Below are 26,159 nucleotides of genomic sequence, written 5' to 3'. Positions count from 1 at the left end.
GCACCACCTCTTGGAGCACAAAGTAAAGCTAAGAGTGTGAGGCAGGGGCAGAGAGGGTGTTAAGGAATTTGAAGTTGTAAGTAATGTTTATTTGTTTATGTTTAACAACCACAGATAAATTACGGAGTTTATTGTGTCTTCCTCACTAGAATAAAAACAACATGAAACTGGAATCTTTTTATTGTTTTTGTTGCTTGTTGAGTTCCAAATGCCTGGAGTAATGCCATCCACACAGTAGATACTCAGTAAAATTTTATGGGTCAATGAATACACATCATGTATGAATTTTTAAGCTAAAATTTGAGAGTTGGGGGAAATGATGTCATCTAAGGCATGTCACTGTATAATCCTAGACTTCTTAAAAGTTTATCAGTTTATTTGCCCATGCCTTTGGGACACTTCCTGAAGACTGGAAATTAAGATATGATTTACCCCACTTCACAGAGGAGGAAGCAGAGCTGTAGATAAATAAAGAACATACTCAAGAATACACAACCCAAAATAATGGAGGTCAGGACTAGAACCCATGTCCATTTGACAATCAGTTCTTTAATAAGTTCTATGTGTTGGGTATTGGGTTAATTGTACTTTTAAACACAATGGAGCCAGAGAGGACTTTTGCTCCCAGCTGGCTTTCTTCCTGGCAGCCCTGCTCTCTTTTTTCTTGAAAGCTGTCCATACCCTAGCCTGGCCCTGGCTGTTCCTTTCCTTCAAGATACTGTGCCACAAAGCCCTCCATTTTCCTTTCAGGCGCTGACATCAAGCTTGTTGTGTTCTTTTTCAATCCCACTGATTTTACTGGTAGTTTCTATAGGGCTACAGAGGGGAGTATAAAAACATAAACATGTGACCGGTTATAAAGTCTAAGAAATCAGACAGTGTGTTTACAGTTATGTTCCTGATCTGTAGTTTCTGACTCCTTCCTGGGCATTATGCAGAAGTCTTCAGATGCTTGCGCTCAGCGTCCTTTCCACTGCTCCACCAGACCTTATGTTTTCTTTTCTGTGTCCATATTTTTTAACATGCCCTCCAAGACCACTCATGTACACCAGAGTCCCCAGCCTGCCAAGACCATGGCAATCTGCTTCATTATTTGAAGATCCACAAAACTCAGACACAACTGATGTGTGAAACAACAGAAACATTTCCTCATTGAGCATAATATGTTACAAGTTGTTGGGGTTAGTTGCAAATTATCTGAGATCTATAGTGATATCTTCTGGACACTCTGGGGCAGGCGTTCACAACCCTGGCTACACATCAGAATCATCAGGGGAGGTTTTAAAACGTAACGGCACACGGGCCCCACCCTGGAACAATTAAATCAAAATCTCCAAAGGAGGGTCCAGATATGGATTTTTTAAAGCTCCCCAGTGATTCTAATATGTAGCCAGGATTGAGTACTGCTATGATGAGCTTGCTTCCTTTCCTCTGGGGTACTGAAACCTCATGTCAGGCTAGTCTTTAAAGCTATTAGGAGTTAATTAATACATAGGCATTTAGACTGGCTTCATTGAATCAGCCAAGGCAGTTCCCAAGATAGGTTTCAAGGGTTCCACCCTCAGACTTCTGTCTTCTTTCCTGAAAACATGTGATCAGATGCCTCCACACACAGCACCAAGTGAATATCCCACTGACTTTGGAGAAATCTAAACCAGTGACCTCTTATGCTAGTTTTCTCACTCGGAATTTCCAAAGTCCTTTGCCTACTATCAAGACCCTCAACACCTGGTCCAACACCCTTTTCAAACTTCCTTCCACGATATCCCTCAACACACAGCCAGCTGCTGGTAGTTGCTCACTGTCCCCCTCTGCAACCCCATTTTAGTCTGCATATTGAATCCCGGCATTCACCTACCTCGGCTGACCACAAATGCCCTTCCCCTCTGTCATCTATCGTCTCTCGTAGCCTATCTTTAAGTCTCAACTCAAAACCCATCTTGGATATGCTTCTCTGTGTAACCACTCCAGCTCTCAGAGGCTGCTTCTTCTTCTGAGTTTATTGTTCACTGCACGGACCATTTATTCAGACAGTTTGAATATACTCTCTGGACAAGTGTGTGTGTGCGTTCCCCCCATGGACTGTAACACCTGTGGTAGAAACCAAGTTTTCCTTATTGTGTGATCCATCGTAAAATAATGAGAATCCTGGGCTCCCTTGAGCATCCTGAGAGGTTCAAACAAGAATCCTGCGAGGGTGTGCATGCAATGAATTATTTGATCTTTAGAACAACCGTATGAAGTGTCATTGTTATTTTCAGTGTCACCAGTTGAAAGAAACTAAAAGGAGACCAGTTCAACTTTCTCCCCAAAGATGCCAAGGCAGACAGAAAAACTGGAACGAGGAAAGTAAGACTCAGAGTGAGTCATATTGCTTTTTAATAATAGAGCCAGAGCTAAAATTCAGGGTCTACACTGCCAGCTCAGTATTCTTTCAACCCACAGAGTGATTCTCAAACTTTAGCGTCATCAGAGTCACCTACAGGGCTTGTTCAGATAGTAGATCTGTCCAGGCCCTGATAATTGCATTGCTAACAAATTCCACATAGTGCTGGAGAGGCCCAGTACCAGCAGTACACCCTGTGGGCCTTTCGAGGGCCACTGTTCTCATACAAGTTGTGCCCTAAAAGAAGAAAGATAGAAACAGTGATCTCAGGCCTATTCGAAGAGCTGTTAGAAAAACAAACCAAAGTCATATGGAAATAATAAGAAATAATAAATGACTAAACCTATTTATTTCAACATATGCTTGTCTATAAGAGTAATTTGTTATAAATTACAAATAAAAACTCAAATATGTAATAAAGAAATCATTCTTGTTAAGACTTCAAGCCAAAATATCAATATGTTCAAAGGGGTTGAAATAAATTCAAGCATGATAGATGCATAACAGATTAGAAATAATCCAATGGAATGATAAAAAAAAAAAAAAAAAAAAGGCAGGAGAGCATGGAAGCCAGACCACCAGAGCTCTTTGCAAATTCCTTTACGTGGGACGGCGGTTGGCAGTAAATCAATTGATCCCTCCACCCATTTGCCTATTACTTAATCAATGGGTCTTTGCTGCATATCAACTTTATACCATTAAACACTGCTGGCCAATGAACAGAATATAAAAGTGGCACAACAGAGGGTTCATGCTCACAAGAAATAAATCATCTAGTTTCAAATACACAATCTACAACGAAGAACATTTGGAAAGCAATGTTGCCATTTTGTTAAAATTTAGTAGTAATGATAGTATAGGACATAGAAATTAGGAAACTCAAGATCAGTGTGAGTTGGGGTAGGAAAAACATCTATCTTCATAACCCAGGAATTGGTACATGCCAGGGTTTCATTGAATGGTACATGCCAGATTAGTCACTGAATCAATGAATAAACAAAGTTTAAGAAGTTCAACTTGAACTAGAGCTTTAAAAGTGCGTAGGATTTGGATGGATGGAGAGCAAGAGGAATGGTACTGGAGACAGAATAAGTGTCATGAGCAAATTGAGAGGGCGGAAACTGCTCAGTGTGTGCGTGTGTGTGTGTGTGTGTGCGTGTGTGTGTGTGTGTGTGTGTGTGTGTGTGTGTGCAGTGGAGGGGGGTAGGGAGGAGCAGTGAAGAGGTTCATGTTCACATACAGAAGGTTCATGGAGGAGAAGAGGATAGTGGCGAGAGGTTTAGGATAGTAGATTGGGTCCAGCATGCCCCACAGATATTCGGGATTCTTCTAATAAAGGAGAGTAGCTATTGCTGACTCTTGAGCTGAGAAGGTTTGTAAGAGACATTAAAGTTAAAAGCAATACCATCCTACAAATAGTATCCCACCCTCAAGGAAGAAGGCTGGAAAAAGGCTGAGCTCACTGCAGCTGATACAACAGACCAAAGGCAGACTCTGCCTCTGCCCCCTACACAGACCCTCTCCTGACATTTGCAGGCCCAGGGTAAGGGTCCATATGGAGGCCCATATGTGCTTTATGGCTACATATGCAAGAGTTATAAACCAAGATAGCAAATGTCAAATACAGTATGTTCCCTCTTGCTCCATTGACAGATATACTTTTATATCAACTGGAAAACCAAGTTTGAATTTAGAATTCTCAAAATTCTCAGCTTTCTATACTGAAGCTGGAGGCTGGGATGTATAAGTTCCAGCCTCTGGCCCACACCTCTCTTCTCTTCCCACCCTTAGCTCCACCCCACGTTTAAGGGCCTTCTGCTCATGCATGTGAACGTCCCAGACCACGTGTCCCAGCAACTCCACAGCCTCCTGTAAATGGCCACCACGGGGCCACTCCTCAAGTTTTGGGTTGTGCTCAGCACCAGTGTGGTCCATCCTCAAAAGGATGAACCAAGAAAGAGGCATATGCAACCCCTAGAAGTGGGTTTGGAGCCATTTGGTCAGGGAATTATAGATCCCAGGTACCCAGGTGATGTGTAGAAGAGGACAATGGGCTCCGAGTGACCACGTCTTCTTGGTCCCATGAGTGTCTTGCCCATGTGGAAGGTGTGGCTAGAGGAGGGTCAGAGTAGGTCGCCAGGGTCAGGGGCTGCTCTCACCTGGGTCTAAAGGTGATTCAGCCTCTGAACCACTGTGAGTCTGGATTCTACTATGACAACCCACAGCAGTCTCTCCCTTCACACTCCTGTCATTCTCCCCAGGTGAGAAGTTTCTCCCTTTCACCTCGTGATGGAAGGGTCACTAAATCAAAATGCCAGCCTGTGCTCTGAGATCCCTTTGATGGAGAGCTCAGTCTATGGGGAGCCCTGCCAAGCAAAGCATTCTGCAGGGGTCTCCCCCGCAGAGACTGTAGTGCATCCTTCACGAGCTCCCCTCCCCCCCTGCACCGCCAGGGCTGCGAAGGAGGGCTTCAGGAGCACATCTCATCACTTCCTTTTTAATCTCCACGTTAGCACTTGTGCCTTTCTTCAAGTGCTCCAAGGTAATTTTAAAGAATACTTCATTTTGCTTTCATTTCGCTCTGGCCTGGCCTTCCTATAAATCAGGGCTGAGGCAGAACTTGAGAGGATTGGGCTAATCACGGCTTCAATCTCGAGAAATGTTTAAATATAAATCAAAATAGTTGAAGCCTCTCCAGATCTTCAATTTTCTTTGAAAGGCTAGTTTGTCTTGTTTTCTTCCCCCCCCCCCCCTTCTTTTTTTTTTTCTGATTGGCCTTGCTGAGCTCTGAGTTTTATCTTGGTGCCCTAGGAATATTTCTAAGTAGTTTTAGATGTTTTCTTCGAGGCACTGCACCAAGCCATACAAGAGGGATATTACTGGTGTGGGGTGGGGGCCATCTGCCGCATTCTGCTAGCACTGGAGAAATTTCCAATTTCAAAAATTAAATGATCCTAAAAAGGCATAAGCAGTGATTTGGCAGTCAAAGGGAAGAGGAAAATCAGCAGAAGTGTAATTTTGATCTCCCCTCCTCTTTCAGACACCCATGACTCTGTAACAAGCCATCCTAACAGTGCTGCAACACCACAGTCATTGAATATGATGCTCGCTCATGGTTTTGGGGGGTTGACTGGCAGTTCTTGCTTGGGGTCTTTCATGAGGTTGCAGGCAGAAGGTCGCTGGAGCAGGGGTCTTCTTGAAGGCTTGCTCACGTAGCTGGTACCTGGGCTGAGAGGTTGCAACAGCCACGGTTCCTTGGGTATCTGCCTCCTTCTCTATGTCATCTCTCCCTGTGGTGCCTCCAGCATGGTGACATGATGGGTTCAGGGTACCCAGACATCTTATATGGTGCTTTCAGATGTAGGTTTTATTATTGTGCAGGTGTGGTGAGGCCAGTGGATCAGGAGACAATTGTCATTGAAAAGATAGATTGTTGTACTCACAGAACCCAAGAGGAGGGGAAGGCTATGCAAAAGAGTGCTTGGGGAAGTACCAACATTGATCAGGGAGCGGGGAGGAGGGGAATGTAGAGAAGAGTCTTCATTGAATTTCTGTGGGAAGGGACAGGTGAGGCAGAGTACACAACCTTAGGACTGGCTAGATTGGAAAATTGCAGTGGGCTCTGGGGCTTAGGGCTGTCCTTAGGTGCCTGGTATGAGCAGGTGGAGAGTGGCCTGGATGTGAGAGCACAATGACGGAGGCAGTTGAGGGTGTGGCTCTGTATTGGTTAGATTGCATATGAACGATGCATTCCCTAAGGAGACTTTTTGCTATCTCCAGGAATTAGCTAGTTCTGGGAGGGGCAATCCCTCCAGAGTCAGCAAGGCCCCAGATGTCAAAGCATCAAAATACAGAAAATAAAAAAACATGGTTTTTGTTCACATAATTCACATGGTGGCTCAAGGCTCCAAAGGCACGTGTCCAAAGCTACAGAGCCAGGCAGAAACTGTTATTGCCTTTTATGAGCTAGCTCCAGAAGTCATGCAGTATCACTTGTCTCTTTTTATTTGTGAGAAGCAGTCACTAAATCCAGCCCATAATTAAGAGCAAGGGAATCACACTCAGCCTTTTGATGGAAGGAGTGGCAAAGAATTTGGGAACATGTTTTAAAACCAGCACCCCACCCACAATAGTCTCCACAACCAGTCACTAATGACTTATGGGCCTCTTTCCCCACCCCTTATAATCCAGAAGCTTTAGACTCGGAAAGCTGCTAAATCCAGTTGCTCTTCTATTAGGACCATGTTTCTCCAGCTAAAATCCTAGACACGGGGGTGAGGTCAAAATAATCCTCAGGACTTTCTTAAATGGCAGGGGCTGAGTGGAAGAATCGTGATCCCAATACTGTGCATTATAGAAACCTGCCAGTGAAGCTCGTCACTTGGTCAGTGTACATGTGCCAGAAACTCCCAGTAGACGTCCAACTTCAAGGATGACGTAGAGAAAGGAGGAAACCAGTTCTGCCCTCCAGGAACATCACTCTAGTGGGAGAGAAAAGTCACGAGACACTTAATGCAAGACACGGAATTCAGAGAAATGATAAACTGGTCTTTGGGAAGGAATGAGGGCTGGCTTCACGGAGGACGTGGACCTTAAAGGATTCCTTCTGACATTGTCCCAAGTGGAGGCACTTTCATGGTTAACTCACTGTCTTTCCCAGATCTGGAAGTCTCTTTAGCCATGTGGACCAAACCTCCAGATTTGTCCCCCCAACACACAAATGCTCTTCCCTTCCCCTGAGCCATATCACCCTCCTCCCTAGAAAGCTGTTCCCTTTCTCCTTCACCCAATAAAGTCTTGCCCTGCTTTTCACTCCACTTTCTCCATGACCACTTTTCTGACGCCTCCCAATTGACCAACTCCAGCTCTAGCACACCCTTAGGACCTAGAACTTCTACCACATAACTCATCATTTACACGTCACCATGTACCTGTCACCATTTTTATGCTGTTTGTTTTATGTTCTTTCAAACTGGGTGATCTGTTTTTCCCTCAGTAGACTGAGGTTATTGTAGACCATAAACCACACATTCTGCTTGCCCTGAATGCTGGAGATTGTCTCAAGACCAAGTCTACGTGCACATTAGCTACTCCATGTATATTTTGGGAGCATGTGAGTGATGGTATAAGTGTAGTGGTCATCAAACTGTGTTCCTCGAAGGGTTCCCTCAGAAGCTATGCTATTCAGAGAAGAGCCAACGAGGAAGAAAGGTACAGAGCTCTAGGGCCCTGTGCCAGCTTCTTGTGACTGGTTTTCCATATTGGAATTTCATATAATTTTGCTTGAAGAAAAGACTCTGTGACCAACCAACTATTGAAAACCACTGTTGTTATGAAAATGGCATTGACTTAGGAAATGAAGCTTTGATTCATCAAGCCTCTGATTCCTCACTTAAAAAATGGGAATCACTGCCATTCCTGGCCTACTTCTCTCATAGGGAGTGTATCAGTTAGCTAGTGCTACATAATAAACCGCCCAAACTTAGAGGCTTAAAAAAAGTTGTGTTTAGCTCATGAACTGAACATTGGCTGGAGGCTGGCTAGTCTAGGATGGCCTTGCTCATGTCTCTTTTGGCATCTGGAAGGTTAACTATGGTTGGCTTTGCTAAGCTTGCTCACACATCAGACATCTTGACTGGGATGAATCAGCTGACTCAGCTGTGTACCTGGGGTCTCCCATCCTCCAGGAGACTGGCTTAGACTTATTCACAAGCAGTCACAGGGCTCAAGCAGAGAGAGCAGAGGCTGCAAGTTCTTTGGAGCTTCTATAACTTGCACAATGTCACATGTTCTACTGGTCAAAGCAATTCAGGAGGCCAGCCCAGATCCAAGGGAAATACATTTCACTTCTTGGTGGGAATAGCTCTTTGTAAAGGGCACAGACACATAGAGAGCTGAAAAATCATGGCCAATTTTGCAATCTACACAGGAGGCTCATGAAGATCAAATGAGATCACACGTGTAGAGGTCTTTGAAAAAATATACAACATAATGCAAGGAATAAATATTATCGGGGGAGGGGTTCTTTTTCTCATCAATAAGATTGGGGTGGTAGTGATTCTCTAAGATCCATTCAGGTGTTGATGTTAACAGGGCTGTATGGAGAATGGATAACTTGCTTTCCCTTCCTTAAATTGTTTTGTAAGTTATAGTTATTCTGAAATGTTTTTAGATTATGTTTCCTTCTAAAAGAAAGGGAAGAAACCTGCTTTCATAGTTTAATGCTCTATCGTTTGTCGGCATGTCATTGTCATGCATTAAGTTTCCATGTCAGCAGCCTGGGAGCCCTGAGTCTTTCACTAGGGATGGGCTGATTACTAGTTCGGCACCAGACCTACAACAGTCACTAAGGCTGCAATGACAAAAATAAAAGACCCATTCTTGCCCTCGAGCTGCTCATAGATTAGTGGGGGGAACACAGGGCAAAGTACTGGAGGTATGAACTGACACCTGTAGGAAACACAAAGAGGGCATCTGGTTTTGTTGAGGAAATCAGAAAAGCCTTCACAGCAAAAGTAAACTGAGTGCTAGAGAAAAAGAGAGTGTATGCACCATGCAGAGAATCAAGAGGAAGGTATACCAGATGGAGAGAACGGCAGGTGCCGAAGCACAGAGTTGTGAAAGGGAATGGGAGGCTGAGGTGTGCCTTGAAACCAGAGTAGGTGAGGAGAATGACAGAGGGAGCGTTAGGATATTGATGTTGGAGAAATAGATTTGGGCAGACTGTGTAAAGAGGCTGCAATAGTTCAACCCACAGTCATGTGATCAAACCTGGAAGAAACAAGACAACATGTACTGGAACCATAGCAGGGCCAGTGGGGATGCCAAGGAAGTACCATGTGCAGAAGATAGTTAAAGGGAGATGCAATAAACGTGGTGGTTTGAAAGTGTAAAGGATCTGTCTCATTTCTAATCTGAGAGACACAATGGCTAGAAAGCCACCATTTGCTGAGACTGGGAGAACAAGAGGAAGAGACACAAAGTTCCACTTGGAGTTTGTTGACCTTGGAGCACCTGTAGTGGAGATGCCCCATAGGCAGTTAAGAGTACGAGTTTAGATCTCTCAGGGAACTCTCCAGGGGAGGTAATGACTAAGTCCATGGGGGGAAGAGTGCAAAGAAGGTCATCATAGCAACAGACTGGAAAAAGCCCAGATGGCTCACGAGGAATTGGCTTAATACATCACGGTACAGCATACAACGGAGTACTACGCAGCCCTTAAGATAGTGACAGAGATCTGCATGTATTATTTTAAGCACATAGAAACATATACATATATTATACATCACATAAACACACACAGAAAGAAGACTGAGAGGATCTTACCAGAGGTATAGACAGTTGGTGTCTCTGGTGGTGGGGTTATGAATGATTTACACTTATTTTCTCTTTCCTTATCCATTCTATGCAATTTTTTGATGATGAACATGGATTGCTTCTGTAATAAAAGTGCCAGAATTTGAAAAGAAGAAATATGAGCATTGTCAGCAAATCTATCTCAGTTAAAGTCACTGGAGTAGAGAACACTGGGGAAGAATAGGCAGACAGATGGAGGTGAGGAAGGCAGAGAGCACACCAGCCTCTAAGGAAAGTATGGGAAGGATGCAGATACTACAGAGGACCCTTAGAAGGCTCAGCCTTATGGGACAGGTTAGCCTGGAAGGAAATGATGCCTCAGCGCCCCCAGAGAAAACAGTCTGATAGAGAAGGAAAGAGAATCATTACATCTAATTCTCACTGAGGGCTCACCATGAGCCAGCCCCGTTCTAATTGTTTTGTATGTATTAACTCCTCTAATCCTCACAGCAGCCTTAGATTGCCAGTAGTGTTATGAGCCCCCTTTCACAGATGAGAAAACTGGGGCACAGGGAGGTTGTATAACTTGCTCAAGGTCACAAAACTAGTAAGAGGCAAAGCCAAGATTCACACTGAGACTCTCAGGAGAGGCCATGTCTCGGCACTGAGCTGTGTGAACTCCCACGATGAAGGACATGGCCCATGGGGCTGGGAGCAGAAAATAGACCTGCGGTCGGGCCGTGCAGACACAGGACAGCCTGGGACCACACAGAGACAGATGTCTGAGAGTGAAGCATTGGGGACTGAGGAAGCGGTGACCAAGAGAGCAGAGGCCTCCTTCAAAAGTGGTGGTGGAAGGAAAGAGAGAGAAGACTGTAATTTCAGGGGAACAATGGGCAAGTTACTGACCTTTAGGATAAGAGAAGCAGGGTCAATGGAGGTCAAGAGAAGGGCTAACGGCAGAAGAGGGGATACTCAGGCACTACCAGGCTGGGAAGGAGGCAGGAGGCTGGGCTGTTCTGCAGGGCAGATGGAAAGAGGGAAGCCTTGGAAAGCAGAGAGGCAGGGAGGCCAGGGCAAAAGACAGAATCCATGGCCCTGGGGAGGGAAAGGGAAATGAGAGTGCCCTGCTTCTCCTTGCAGTGCCATCCTGCACTGTGCAGGGAGGGTGGAATTGGTGTGGGGGTGCGGCATGAAAAGAGCAGTGAGTGTTCAGAATGGGCACATGGGAACTAAGGGAGTGGGGAACAGAGGGCAGAAGGGCTGCGGCCCAGCAGGGTGGGCATGGGCTAGCCTCCCCCATGGAACTCAGCACCCCAGGGCAGGGCTTCAGGGCCAAAGGACAGGCATGGGATGACATAGGAGCAAAGGGTCCAGGGTCCTAAAGAGAGGTGCTCTGGGATGACCAGCCTCAGGATCCAAACTAAGTACGGAGGCCATAGAGCGGAAAGAGGCCAGAGCCCTGGGGGGACAAGAGAGGGAGCTGAGAAGTAGCACCGCTAAAGAGCAGGCCTCCTAAGAGGAAGGGAGAGCCAGAGGTTGAAGGAGAAGAGAGCATTACCAAGCTCATTGAGTGGTGGCCAAAAGCAACACCAACATCAAAGGCTCTGAGTCAGAGAGACCGGGTTTCAATATTGCCTCTGCCATATACCTAGGGTAAGTGTATGTTCTCTCAGCCTCAATTTTCTCCCCTACAAAATGGACAACATCATAACAGGCACATACGCAGTCAGTGTTGGCCATTTAGTTGTTTCTAAGCAGCCTTTGAGTCCTGAGCAAGCCTAGGGGACCGTCATTCAGTCTAGTCTCCCAGCAACACAAAGACAACCGTGTTCTCAGCTGTTTCTAGTCCCCCAGAGAAGCTGCCCTCATTTCCCCACCTTGTGATCAGCCTGGGAAATGAGACTTCCTATCCGCAACCCCCCAGGGTTTTCAGACACCTCCAAGGTTCCTCTGCCTCCCACAGCCGCGAGGCCCGTGGGACAGTGCTACTTATCAGAAATGCCTTTCCTCCCTAAGACATCTGCCTCCTTCTGAGTATCTACAGCCTCCTTCCACCCTCCAGCTCCAAGCAGAGTAAGTCAACCATTTGGCCACCTGACAGCCCTTCAAGTGTTTGTAAACATCTATCACCGCATCTACCCACTACCCCAGTCTTTCCTTCCTTTTTATTTTTAACTAAACATGCTCAGTTCCAAACAGACCCATGTCCAATTTTTCCTGCTTATGTGTTTGTTAGAGAAATAGCTTGAGGGGAACATCACTGGAACTACCACAGGGACACTTTATCCATTAACAAGTGCTCACCGAATGCAAGACCTGTGGGACACCTCACCTACTCCACGGTTGTTTACTAAGCCCAATAGGTAACTCCTGTTATCTGTTGTCTATTTTGATCCTCCAAAACCCTGTGAAGGAGGATAGGTAATGCTCGTCCCATCTTATAGACAAAGCAGGTGAGGCTGCCAGAGAGCTGAAATAATGCTTCCAGTGTCATGCAGTCCATTCATTGGAGGGCAGCCGTCCAGTTCTGCTCCTCCACCTATGGGACCCTTGCACTGCCAGTCTTGGAAGATTATACTGCCTGTCTTGGAAGACAAGATGCTAACAAGAGGGAACAAGAGAGGCCTCACAGCAAGTGTTTGTAGACACTCAGGGCATGTGCGGGCTAGAGACTCCAGGGAAATTTCACAAAGAAGAGAGAATTGCCAGAGTCTTGAAGGAATTGAGGGGCAGAAAGGAACCTGGAGGTGTCTCTGGAGCTATGGTGAGAGCAGGTGATCAAACCATCAAAGTGAGGTGAAGGGAGGTCTTGGGGGCAGCCTGCAGGGTAGACAGAGAAAAGTGAAGCTGGAAAAATGAAGCTGAGGCCAGCTCAGGAGAGCCTCACTCACCCAGAAAGCACAACCCTCTGTCGGCCTTAAGAAGCCACTGGTAGCTCTAGGGCAGAGGGGGAAAAAAGAAAAAGAAAGAAAAGAAAAGAAAGACAAAAGCTGTCATTTAGAAGCACTTTCTGGCAGAGGTGGGCAGAGTGACCCAAAGAGTCAGCTACAGATGAAAATGGAAACCATCAAAAAGAACATGCAAGACACCATCCGGTTCAAAAAACCTTTGCTGTTGACACACTGGTTTCTGAAGCAGCAAGAACCCCCAGCCACAGGAAGAGGATGAAAGGAAGGGCTCACCTTGGGTACCTGGTCCACGCAGCTGAGCGTCCACCTCTGGCATCGAAACTGTATAATCTCTGATCTCAGAATGGTGAGACGGCCCCTAACAAATTAGGAAGGAAATGATATTGGACCAGAGATGCTAGGAAAATGTGTAAACCCTTATGCCTCTGGGTTAGGAATTCCCTAACTCATGTCTTAGTATTGTCAGTTACATCAAAGCAAAGGGATAAAGTACAGAGGTGAGAAAGCTTTTTATTTTCCGTTATGCTCTACTGACCGTTGTGATATTGACCAAAGCCACATCAACAAAAATAAATGCATTTAGGGTTTATGAGAACTATTCTAGTCACGTTAAAAACTTAAGAAGAGAAAACATGAAATAATTAACAAATGTCATGAACATTGAAACACAAAATTTAGTCCCATTTGCTCATTTTCGAGATGAGGAAACTGAGGTCCAGAGACGGGATGATTTTCCCAGGTCACACAGCCAACCTCTGGTCACGTGCTCTTTCCACCACCTTTGTTGTAGAGTCACTGTACCACTCCCACTCTGCCGCTGGCACCAATGGCAGAGATTTTATTTCATCCCCACTCTGCATCTCCAATGAAACACATCTCTGGAAATGCCAAAGCTACCCACCCCCTTAGAAACATTCCAAATGATGAAATGGAGCCCCCCAGCCTCCACACATGGAGTTTCTGAATCCATCTCCCTCCTGGCCCTTCTGGGGTCCAGTCTGATCTCCTCAACACCCACCTGTGTCTGGTATTGAAAGCCTTGCCTTCTGCATGGTATCCCTGACCCCTGGGAGGTGAGGCTTTGATGGTTAAATGCTCGACATTCCAATTTTCATCATTAGGAAGAGACGTTGGGGGGAGGGGAGAAGAAGGAGAAAATGTGCATGAGGCTGTTTAGTACGTTATACAGACTTCCTGTTTGTATTCCAAAATCCTCTTTCAGTCTCAGCTAACATTACTACCCCTCCCAGTCTCCAGTGCTGTGGCAATGCCATTCCACCTGGAGTGACCTTTCCCAGAGTCTCTCCTGACAAACTTCAATTCATCCTTAAAGGCCCAGTTCCAATAGCCTCTCTGAAGCCTTTCCTGCTCCTGCTTCTCTCCCCTGTCCAGGCACTGCACGCTGACTTAGTCAGTGGACCCCACCTTCACCACTGCCACAGGAATTTACCCCAACTTCTGTTCACACAGCTGTCATTCCCACTAGATCTTGAGTGCTCCAAGAGCTGAGTTGTGATTAGTCATATTCATTGTAGATCTCCATGGTCTAAAATAGGATCTCCTATTGCAGTACTTATTCAACGGCTGTGGGTGAATGAAATAATACAGGCCCTAGACGAAAGAGACACAGAAAAGCACAAAAAACTCCCACACTCAACCTGCACACCCAGAAAAGAAATTGGGGGAAGCACAATTTCTAGAGTAGAACTGAGAAATTTAATGTGAAGAGTGGGGTATTGGTAAACCAGCTCTTTTAAAAAAAAAAAATCCCACTTTGTAGCACTTGCCCAATTTCCATGGTGCAGAAACTTCCTCCATGGCTGATTTCAAGCTACCAACATGACCTCACTAAACACAGAATTGGAACGAAGGGTACCCACTTGGCTCTCATGAGCTGGTATAGGCAAGGCCTAGCACACCACTGAATACAAGCCACACATGTAATTTTAAATTTTCTAGTAGTCCCATTTGTAAAAAGAAACAGTCAGCATTAATCTTAACATTTTAGTTCAGCAATGCAAAATAATACTTCGACATCTAATCTTTACAAAAGATTATGAATGAGATGTTTTGCGTTCTTAGATTCATAGTAAGTCTTTGAAAGGCCAGTGTGCATTTTATAGGGCAGCACAGCTCCATTTTGGACTAGCTGCGTATAGCTAGTAGCTACCGATATTGGACAGCACAGATCTAGAATCAGAATCAAAGCCACACAGAGACAGAATGATGTGGCCATCCTGTCATTTCTAGGATTTTGTCAATGATGACAATTTTTAAAATGGTGGTGCCTTCTTACAATTTCAGGCAGCAACAATGCTTGTCCCCTGGGCTAGATTAATTTAAGAGGAAGCCAGATCTGTTACACCTTCCCAGGACCTCATGTCTGTCATAAGCCCGCTCCATTAGGATCACAGATTCTTTCCAGCTTTCATGTATGAGATGGAAGGCAGCAAATACACACCCAGCTACACTTTTCCCCCCATCCCACATGCCAGTTTAGCCACAGGAATTGCCCCCTTCCCAGATTGGCTCCTCCCGTCCTGTGACTGCTGGAGGGTATATGGGAACACAGATAATGAAGCTTGATGTTGCAACAGCTGGATGTGAATGGAAGGTGTTCAAAAATGTACCTGTTGCTGGGAGAATTGGATAGCCACCAAATGCAAAAGAATGAAACTGGACTGCTATCTGTCCCCATGTACCAAAATTAATTCAAAATGGATCAAAGACTTAAGCATAAGGCCTGACACAATAAACTGCATAGAAGAAAACATAGGTACTAAACTTATGGACCTTGGATTCAAAGAGCATTTTATGAATTTGACTCCAAAGGCAATGGAAGTAAAAGCTAAAATAAACGAATGGGACTATATGAAACTTAAAAGCTTCTGCACAGCAAAAGAAACCATTGACAAAATAAAGAGGCAACCAACTGAATGGGAGAAGATTTTTGCAAACAGTGCCTCTGATAAGGGGCTAATATCCAAAATATACAAGGAACTCATGAAACTCAACAACAAAAAACAAACAACCCAATTGAAAAATGGGCAGAGGACCTGAAGAGACATTTCTCCAAAGAGGACATACAAATGGCAAATAGACATATGAAAAAATGCTCAACATCACTAATCATCAGAGAAATGCAAATAAAAACCACAATGAGATATCACCTCACCCCAGTCAGAATGGCTATCATCAACAAGACAAATAATAACAAATGTTGGAGAGGCTGTGGAGAAAAAGGAACCCTCATACACTGTTGGTGGGAATGCAGACTGGTGCAGCCGTTATGGAAGTCAATGTGGAGGTTCCTCAAAAAAATTACGAATAGAATTACCTTATGACCCAGCAATTCCTCTCCTGGGTATCTACCCAAAGAATCTGAAAACATTTATACATAAAGACACGTGTTCTCCAATGTTCATTGCAGCTTTGTTTACGGTGGCCAAGACAAGGAAACAACCAAAATGTCCTTCGATAGATGAATGGATAAAGAAGTTGTGGTATATATACACAATGGAATACTATTCGGTGGTAAGAAAAGATGATATAGGAACATTTGTGACAACATGGATGGATCTTGAGAGTATGATGCTAAGCGAAAGAAGTCAGACAGAAAAAGCAGACAACCATATGATTTCATTGATATGTGGTATATAAACCAAAAACAACAAAAGAACAAGACAAACAAATGAGAAACAAAAACTCATAGACACAGACAATAGTTTAGTGGTTACCAGAGGGTAAGGGGGGAGCCGGGTGGGAGATGAGGGTAAGGGGATCAAATATATGGTGATGGAAGGAGAACTGACTCTGGGTGGTGAACACACAATGGGATTTATAGATGATGTAATACAGAATTGTACACCTGAAATCTATGTAATTTTACTAACAATTGTCACCCCAATAAATTTTTTAAAAAATTAAAAAAAAAAAAAAAAAGAAATGTACCTGTTGACTAGCCATGGAGATGGGCTGCCACACAAGCCTCGGAGTGGAGAATGGAAGGCCTCTGTTTTTGAAAGGAGGGTTGTGCCACCCCACAGTAGTGGCGCAGGCATTGCAAGTCATGGGTTCCAGCTGTGTGACCTTCAGAAAAATTCCTAATCTATGTAAGTTGATGTATGCTTCCATAATCTGACGTTGAGGATCTGGCAGTAGGCTTCTGAATATAGGACAAAATTATGTTTATGAAAATGTATTTTTATGGGAAAAATGTTAAGTGCTGGACTATTGAGATGCACAGACTGGAAAAAGGAAGACCTGGGTTCTTTTCTTGGCTCTATCAGATGTAGGCTATGGACAAGTCATTTAACCTCTCTGGGCCTTTTCCTGGTGTAAGTTAGAGCATATCATCCTCTATTCACACTCGCCCATGGCTTCCCATCTCCCCCAGCACCAAACCAACCCCACCCCTCCCTGACACCATCTCCTTCCCTTTTCGCTTGCTCTAGACTTCGGCCATTCCAACCTTTTTGTGGTTCTACTTCTCACCCAAATGACACCTTTCAGTCGGGCATTTCCTGACTTTCCTATTTAAACTGTAACCTCCTCCCCTTACTTACTTTTTTCATAGTAATTCTCACCTCCTAGCATAATATAGGTGGTAGGCTCCCAATTCCTGGGAGGGCTGGGGCTCAGGCTAGAAGTCAACCACTCAGGGGGGCTGCTCAGGGGACTGCAGCTCTTTAGGGCAGTTGGCCTGGATGGCTTCTGAAGTTCCTTCTAAGCCTGATATTCAACAATTTTACGCACAGGGAACTTGGCATTGGGTTCCCTCCCTTGGAAACCAGAAAGAGTTTCTCCTGACCATGTGGCTGGAGGCATTCTCCCCAATGATGTCTTCTCAAACGAGGATATCTAAAAGTCTTTCACCCCCCACGGATGGAATGAAGAGAAATTGCTTTAAATCATCTGACCTGCATAGGACCTGTGAAAGGCTGTCTACATTGTGAGTTTGGAGGTGAAGTTCAGTTGCCAGAGGGTGTTCTAGAAACTTCTCTCTAGGTGATCCCTAAGGAGAAGGTGGCTACCCATAGACCTCCGTGCTGCAGATAAAGCAGTGTGGAGGCAGGGGGATGGACTTCATGACCTCTCCAAGTTCCCGCCAGTCCATTCTAGCTATAATTCTATGATAAAATCATTAGAAGGCCCCGAGGTGATTTAGCCTCATTTCTCCCACTCTGGTGATTGAACACGTTTTTTTAAACCCTATAAACCCTAAACCATAATTCTTTTACAGCAGAGGGAAAGACAGGACAGTCATGCACGGTTTGGAGCAAGGGAGTTGTGGGGAGAGGTTAAAGAGAGAAGAAGGTTTGTTTAGATTGTGGTTGTCTTTTTTCATTTGGGGTTGTTGGGGGGTGGTTATTAAATGTGAAGTTTGATGACTGAACAAAAGCAGAGCGAAGGAGAAAAAGAATGTGGAAAAATTCAAACCTGCAGTTTTCTGATACACAGAAGGGAAACCCAAACTCTGCTCATTACGGCACATATTTATGGCCGATCATAACATGAAATTACAACTCCACAGCCTCGGCCAGGACTGTAGAGTTCTTCCCATGTGCTTCCAATTAAGAGCGTTTGAAGTTGCCCTGGATATTTATTTGTAGGGGATTTACTGCACAGAACGATTAAAGTTTGTTCTTGTTAGGAGTTTGGGGCTAGTTTTGGGGGTGGGGAGATGGAAAGGAGGAGAGTTAGCTGGAGAGAGAGAGAAAGGGGGGCTGCCAAGGTGTCCTGAGTGAATACCTGTGTATGTTTGAAAGTGCATGCAAACACACACACAAGGACCCTTTGTTTTCAACATGGTGAGGGTCCAACATCTCTGACTGTGATTTTGTTTATAGGAAATCCTTTATAATGCACGTTTAGTGTTTCCATATGGAAATCTCCTAGGACATTTCCCCCGCCACCACCCTCCACCCTCCCCTCTTTTTATTTGGATAAGGCAAGAGAATAGGGACTGTACATTCCAAAGATTCATAGTCATTCCGGATCAAATTCAATGGATTTTGGCAAGAGTTGAAAAACCCAGATGCAGGGCTTCAGCCTCCCGCTGAGCCGCCTCCAGCTGCGAGTGTCTGGTGGAGGCACTTTGTAAAATCATGAAAACCCTATTAAATTCATGAAATATGATATACTGTTGTTTCAGACTAACTTTCCATTGAACTATCCATGAAGAGAGAATTTGGTTAACTTGCTAAAGAAGAGGGAAGTGGCATGGCTGGGGCAGGGTGTTGAGGCGGGAGGCGCTATTGAGGAAAGAAGTGCTGGGAATTCTTAAGAGGTTGTAAATTTCTGTGTCTGGGTATGAGGGCTCCTGCAGACCCCAACAGCACCAGGCTTTCTCAAGGTCTGACTCTTCTTAAGAAAGGAGGTGGTCACCATGATTCTTCTCCCTATCAATCTACTGAAGATTCAACAGTGACCAGTTAGCTGCTAGTGTGATTTGTTTGAGAGCACAAGAGACCCCGGCAATCCCGAAGGATATTTAGGGTCCACCCCTTGTTTCATAGCTGAGGGTCCAAGGGCAGAGGGAGAAAGAGAATGACTCATGGAAGGTCCAGGAAGTTGGAAAACCCAGAGCTCCTGAATCCCAGTTTAGTCTTTCCACCAAAGCATGCTACTTCCCTGGATACACAAGGCAGACCCCTTCACTGGGCACTGGTGCTCTCTACCTCAGATCAGAGCTGCTGACGACCCTGTTTGTTGCAGGAGCTCACAGGCCCAGATGGCCCCCCAGCTATGAAGTGGTCCACCCTGAAGAAGCTGGACACTCTGAGTTAATTTCCTATTGGACTATAATTCAGATCATAAAATGATTGCATGTTTATTTTCAAACAGAACAGGGTGAGGACTCCCTGGAGATAAATTGGTTTTGTTCTCTGGAAACCGCCACAGGACCTGAGCAATTGGAGGAGCTCAGGTGTGTGTGTGTGCCGAGTCTGCCTCACAGGCAGCCAAGTGGGGTGCTCTGTCCCCATACTCTTGGCATTCTAGGAATCCAAAGTGCAGACTCCTGGAATGGAAAGGCACACAGAACGTAGTGACCCACCTGTCATCCATGCAGTGGTCCCTGAAACAGGAAGGGCACACTCTGCAAGCAGCAACACCTCTGACCCAGCTGCCAGGGGCAGCTTCCCACATGGAAAATGATTGGAATAAAAGCTGACGTTGATTGAGTGCTTACAGTGTGCTGAGGCACTGTTCTAAGGGTTTGACATGAATTAAATCATTTAATCCTAACAACACTATGATGTAGTCATCCTATTTTCCCCCTTTGCAGATGAGAAAACTGAGGCAAGTTGCCCAAGGTCTCATAATCAATTAAGATCACATAACTGACATAAATGACTGAGCCAGTATTTGATCCTCTGCAGCCAGACTCCAGCGTCTGAGCTCTCACACTGTCCACTGTCCCCCCACCCCCCAGCCATCCCACTTCACACAGACCTAAATACCAATTGCAGACACTGAGGTCTTTAACTCTCCTGATTCTCACTCCCCTTGGAGGTGTACTCTTTAAATTAAACATTCCACATTCTCTCCTTACCCTTTTGATATGCAAATACCCCTAAATGTGGTAATGCATTAAGTCACTAATACTCTAAGCCAGGGTTTCTCAAGGGGAAATGGGCATATAAATTCCCTACCTATCTTGTTGAAACACAGCCTCATTCAGTAGGTCAGTGGAGGACGCTGAGATTCTGCCTTTCTAATGAGCTCTCAGGTACTGCTGGGCGATGGAGCACACCTTGAGTAGCAAGCATCTAGGCTGTTTACCTGATTGCTTTCCTCCACCGAACGAGGCACTTACAAAAAGGCACACGTACAAGAAGGCAGCTGGGAGAGCCAAAGACATTTCATCCATTTCACAGCAGTGGCACAGACTAGCCTTCCTGCTGCCCAGCAGTAGAACCACTAGATTTCCAAGCTGCAAGGCTCAGGCACTGGGAGACCTGGGGAAGGTGCAGAGTCTTTGGGACCATGAGAAGCCCTTTGATTCAAATCTTTGTAGCCAGGCACCACAGCAATAGAGAGTCCAGTACCTCTACCTCCCTGGCATGGACAGTAATGAGCAATCACTAGGTCAGGAACTGTCAACACCAATGCTTCTCTCACATCCTGAGGGGAGGAACCTGCTAACCCAGAGGAACTGGCCCATTGTGACAGTTTCTCCCTCTTGTTGGCGAGTTTGGGCAGAACTTCCTGATTCCATCTGACATGTAAAACGAGAGGGTTGCACTAGATAATCTTTCAATCCCTCCTCTCCTTCCCATCCTAATCTATGAGCCTATAAATGCCTGTCCAGTAAATAAAAATTCAGCCCATCATCTGCATGTCTAAATATCCTGATGTCCTATTGCCAACACCACACATCAGGATATCAGATAGAAGCAGTTTCCTCTCCAGCTGGAGGCTGAGCACCATAAACAGCTCTCACATGACCCTGGGCGCCCCATGCCCAGTCTGCATCTTGGGGAGCAGATGCGGGAGGTTGATCCCCTGCAGTCACCAAGAATGCTGCCCAAGAGCCGAGACTAGAAGGCGGGAGCCTTGTCCCCAGGGCTGCGCTCACAGCCAAAACACACCATCTCGTGCTCCTCCTCGCTCTGAAGGCCTTGCACAGCCAAGAGAAACAGGCACTTGAGAACAGGAAGGGGCAGGGCAGCACTTGACCCCCGACCTCTTCCGTCTGGCTTTCTCTGGCAAGGGAGGCAAAGCACTGTGGAAGGGGCGCCCCGTAGACAGCTGGTCCAACAGAGCTGGGCTTACATCCTAGATCCCCCAGATCTGGGTTAGACTCTCAACTTCTGTGGTCCCTAACGTTACTGCGAGCGTCATTCCTTGAAAGGGCTAAGCACAGAGCGCGTGCGCAATAAGGTGACGCTGTTCCTCGGAGGGGATGGTTGGTATTAATCAGATGCTCCCCCATCTGTGTTCTGATCTGACGGAGTCCAAGGGGACCCTTGGAACATGCATTGCCCAACAACGAAAGATCCAGGGTTCTAGAACAGCACTGTCCAACAGAAATATAACGCTAGCCATCAGTATGTGTCACTTGTGTCATTTTTTAGTTAAAAAAAAAAAAGCTTTAAAAAATGTGAGTGTATTACATTTAAAACATTAAAAGTAACAGGCCCTATTAATTGTAATCATTTATTTAATTTAGCCTAATAAATCCAAAATAGTATCATTTCAACAGGTAATCAGCATTAAGATCAGTAATGATATATTTTACATTCTTTTTTTTGCACTAAGTCTTTGAAATTCAGTGTGCGTTTTACATTAAGAGCACATCTCCGTTTGGACCAGCCATATCTCAAGTGCTCAGTGACCACGTGTGGCTAGTGACAACGGTACCAAAAAGTGCAGTGATAGAACAGAAGACACCAGTGGGCAACACGCCCGTAGTGGCAACAAGAGCTGGCTGGGGGGGTGGGTAGGGTTTAGTCCTTCTGTCATCTCCAACGCCTCCCCTGCCCAGCCATCCCTAATAATACTATTAATCACACCAAAATCCCAAGAATAATGTTCTTAGGTGTGATGACGAGGCACTTCCTTAATCTTATGTAAAGGGTATTCTGTATTGTTTTTACTGATCGTTAGTGTCTGAGCTAGGTAAAGACTGTGGGCTTGCTATGCACACACAACTTTAAGACATTAACGCCACCCCCTTCCAGCTGGACTGTTGCCCCTAAGCTCCTTCGATAAACAAATTTGGGGAACTCTGACTGATCGATGGAGAAGGCATTGGGCAGCAGCAAAAGCACCTGCAGGAGGAGCTCCAACAAACAAGTGTTCAGGGCTGTTTATTTTAAAAATGTGATTTAAATGAGGACCTGGGCTCCCAGAGCATAGGGTGCGGGTAGGAAGGCTGCGTGGGTGATGGGTTGAGAACGCAGAGTGGGGGCCTCACGGGGCAGAGGGGAGGGTTAACGCATAAGACGTGGCATATTTGCTGCTGGAGGAGAGCTTTGGAAAGCACCGCGGTACAAACCACAGATGACTCAGGCACGGGGTACCAGGGAGAGGGCGCAAGGACGCAGGATGTTGGGAGCTGTGCTATAGCAATGGGGAGTTTAAGTGTAAGACCTGTCACAGAGTATTGGACATTCCATTCAAGGTTCAAGGGAACCAGCGCATGGGGTGAAGGAAAAGCAGCATTTGAACAATTTGTGGCCCCCTCCAGGCAGAGAATGGCACTGCAGGTTTTTACCACAAGCTTCATGACTTGCCTTGTTTATCACCAGGATTGCAAGGTCCCACTTGTCCCTCTCTTCCTTCCTGACACTCTCCTCTCCCCCTTCTCCTGGACCTATTGTTGCCTCTGTTCACAGAAGCTGTCAGGACACAGGGGCAGACCAAGGGACATAGCAGGCCTATCACAACTCTTGGCACCTTATGAGTCTCTTCCTTATAAAATTTGGGATAATATTTACTAGGCTGATAGACTGAAGTCTGAACCAGATGTCTTCTAGCTCTCAATTCTGTAATTCTAGGAAACAAGCCAAGAACTCTACAGCCGAACTCTCACTACCCAAGTAAAACTCTCACACATGGACTGCATGGCTCACCACTCACTCTGACTCCACTACCCTCAGCGGTGGTCGCACCCCATCAGAACAGGCTCCTTCTAGGCAACCGTCCATCATCCATCCCCATGCCCCCCACACACAAACACACATGTGTACACAGAGATACACAAGCATAGACACACAAAGACACACACAGAGATACACGCAGGCCGATGTACACACACAGGCATGCACACACAGATACACACACACACACAAAAAAAAACTTTCTCCCACCTTTTTGAGACCTTACCCCCCTCCAGAAATGAATGCTTTTTCCCCCAAAACCCTACCTCTTTTCAAACCCTACCCAGACTTGTCGTCTTCCATGAAACCTTTCTTCATTAATCACCCCAAAATCTGACCACTTCATTTGTTCAACCATATCAACAGTTTTACCTACTTGCACAACCACCTTTTAGAACTATTTATTTCCTTGCATAATGAAAATAATAGTATGCTATACACCCTTTCAATGCGCTTGCATATCTATTATAGAACCGTGTTTCCCCGAAAACAAGACCTAGCCGGACAATCAGCTCTAATGCATCTTTTGGTGCGAAAATTAATATAAGACCCAGTTATATTATATTATATTATATTATATTATATTATATTATATTATATTATATTATATTATATTATATTATATTATATTATATTATATTATATTATATTATATTATATAAGACCTGGTCTTATTTTACCATTAAATTTTTGCTCCAAAAGACGCATTAGAGTTGATTGTCCAGCTAGGTCTTATTTTAGGGGAAAGATGGTACCAAGTATAATGTTATGCAAAAAGCAGGAGCTCATTAAATATGAACTGAAAAAATCAACTCCACAATGTCTCTATGAGGCATTAATGAGTTAACATTTATTTAGCATTTGACAATGTGGCCAGCACTGTGATAAGCACTTTATATGCAATATCTCATTGCATCAATAACCCTATAAGGTAGGTATTATAGGTTTAAAAAAAAAAAAAAAAGCTGTGGCATAGAAGGTGCTAGAACCTAAGGCAGTCTGATTTAAAACCCCCACACTTTTGCCACTGTACCAAATTATCTTTCCATTTAACCACTAACTAAATTAAAGCACTCAAGCGTTAAGTGAATTCCCTGAAGTCATGTGGTTGAGATTAGAAACCGGGGTACTCTCAACTGAGCCTCACTGCCTCTTTCAAGCTTTACCGTTGGGTTGTCCCTTCCAGGTAAGAGACAAAGAGTATAAAGCCAGGCAGAGCCTCAGTTTCCCCGTCTGCAAAAAGAAAGTAGTAGTAATTACCTAGCAGGGTTGCTGTGAGGCTAAGGACCAAGAAAGACTCTCACATGGCCCAGCATGGCACTACGGGTTCCATGTATTCAGTGAGTGACAGCCTCCAGCCTCTTCTCTTCCTTCCAGCCTCCCTGCCTCCCACACTCTGCAGCCTTGCAGGCAGCATCCTTGTTCCATTCACCTGACTCCGTCCTTAGGAGCCAGCGTCAGCCTGAGCAGGCTGCCCCACCGTACTCATAAAGGAGGTTTTTGCCCCCGACACTCATGAAGACAGTGCAGAAATGGGATCACGGGCCTGTGTTGCTCACGCTTTGTGGAGGCCTCCTGCTGAGCAGTGCAGATTTCATCCAAGAAAAAGAAAACCACTACTGTGGATGGGAGGAAAGCATCTGCTCTGGGAGGAGCCCCCCCACCCCTGCCGACCCTGGTTCACAAGGCCCCTCTCCTCTCCAGCGCCCCTTTAAACTCTCCCTATGCACCCCAGCTGCACTCTCCTGCCTCACCACGGTGGCATGAGGCTAAATTAATTAATGTGGGTAAACCATGTAGAAATGTGTGGCTTGCCAAGTGCTCTCGATAAGTTTGAAATAGTATTGGAAGCATTGGAATTTGGCACAGCTATCTGGAACAAAATTGATCTCACCCACAGGACTTCTGAGATTGATTTTGGTTAATGGAGGCAAGTGCAGATAGAGCAGCATCTTCATTTAAAAATATAGTGGCTATATTTCAAACCCTTACTGGGGAGTAGGGAGATATTAGAATTAAAAGGGAAAGAAAGATGCCAGAATGGGCCTTCTCCCTTGATGTGTCAAACCCAAAGGGAATTGTCCGGGAGTTGGAAAAGAGAAAGACCTCACTTATAAAGTGAGGCACGCTGGGCAGATTAGTTTGGGTCTCTCAGGGAGGCAGGGATCAGTCCTACTGTTGCAGCTGTGTGTGTTTGCATGTGTGTACACAAGGTGAACAGGCATGCTCTTCCCTTCGTCTTTGCTACCTGCTACCCCACAAGTCTCCTGACAAAGGAGGCAGGGGAAGAGGCATTGTCATCTACGGAGTGACGCGGCTGGAGGAAACCAAGAGGCCTGTTCCAGGCAAGGGTTTGGGCTTGCTTCCCTTCATAGCTGGTGTATCCGTCAGGGGTCAACCAGAAAAGTAGGAGAGATAGACAGATTATAGGTAGATGCTAGATAGAGAGACAGACAGACAGACAGACAGATAGATATAGAGATATACATAGATTGATTTATTACAAGGACTTGGCTTATGTGATTGTGGAGGCTGACTTGGCAAACCCAAAATCCGTAGAGAATTTTCGCACATGAACTGAAGCTACTGCCCACAGGTAGAATTTCATTATTCTCAGGAAAGCCTTAGCTCTGCTTTTTAAAGCCTTTCAACTGATTAAATCAGGCCCACCCAAGGTCATATAGGATACTCTCTCTTTCTTAAAGTTAATTGATTATGGACCTTAATCACATCTACAAAGTACCTTCACACTTAGATTATTGTTTGATTGCATAATGGGGGCCTGTGGCCCAGCCAAGCTGACGCATTAAACAGACCATCACAGCTGCTCCGCTCTCCCTGCCACTCAGCCCCCACCTCCTCCACTGTCAGACCCATCTAGCACCTTCTGAAGTCTCCCCTCCTCAAGTGGCTCTCTAGTGTCCCTGTCCCCAGGAATGGCCTGCCAACCAATCCCAT

General features: G+C 45.3%; 1 protein-coding gene and 1 long non-coding RNA gene across 6 annotated transcripts in view; one reads left to right on the top strand and one right to left on the bottom strand.

Moving 5' to 3' along the window:
• SLC14A2 (solute carrier family 14 member 2) overlaps positions 1-26,159 on the top strand; it is a 421,518-nt gene that overhangs the window by 319,459 nt on the left and 75,900 nt on the right. The gene's annotated exons all lie outside the window — the stretch shown is intronic.
• On the bottom strand, positions 5,180-24,697 carry LOC141573063 (uncharacterized). Of its 2 annotated transcripts, none has more exons than XR_012498633.1 (4): positions 24,462-24,697; positions 12,868-12,952; positions 9,713-9,824; positions 5,180-6,867 (listed from the first exon to the last, which is right to left on the bottom strand). It is a non-coding gene; the product is annotated as an uncharacterized LOC141573063 (long non-coding RNA). The 2 variants fall into 2 exon arrangements; XR_012498632.1 differs by lacking the exon at positions 24,462-24,697 and adding an exon at positions 13,613-14,039.

This window comes from Rhinolophus sinicus, linkage group LG09 (genome assembly GCF_036562045.2).
Source record: "Rhinolophus sinicus isolate RSC01 linkage group LG09, ASM3656204v1, whole genome shotgun sequence".
Taxonomy (NCBI): Eukaryota; Metazoa; Chordata; class Mammalia; order Chiroptera; family Rhinolophidae; genus Rhinolophus; species Rhinolophus sinicus.
The sequence above is the reverse complement of the archived record's forward strand: the minus strand, read 5'-3'. Positions and strand labels throughout refer to the sequence as shown.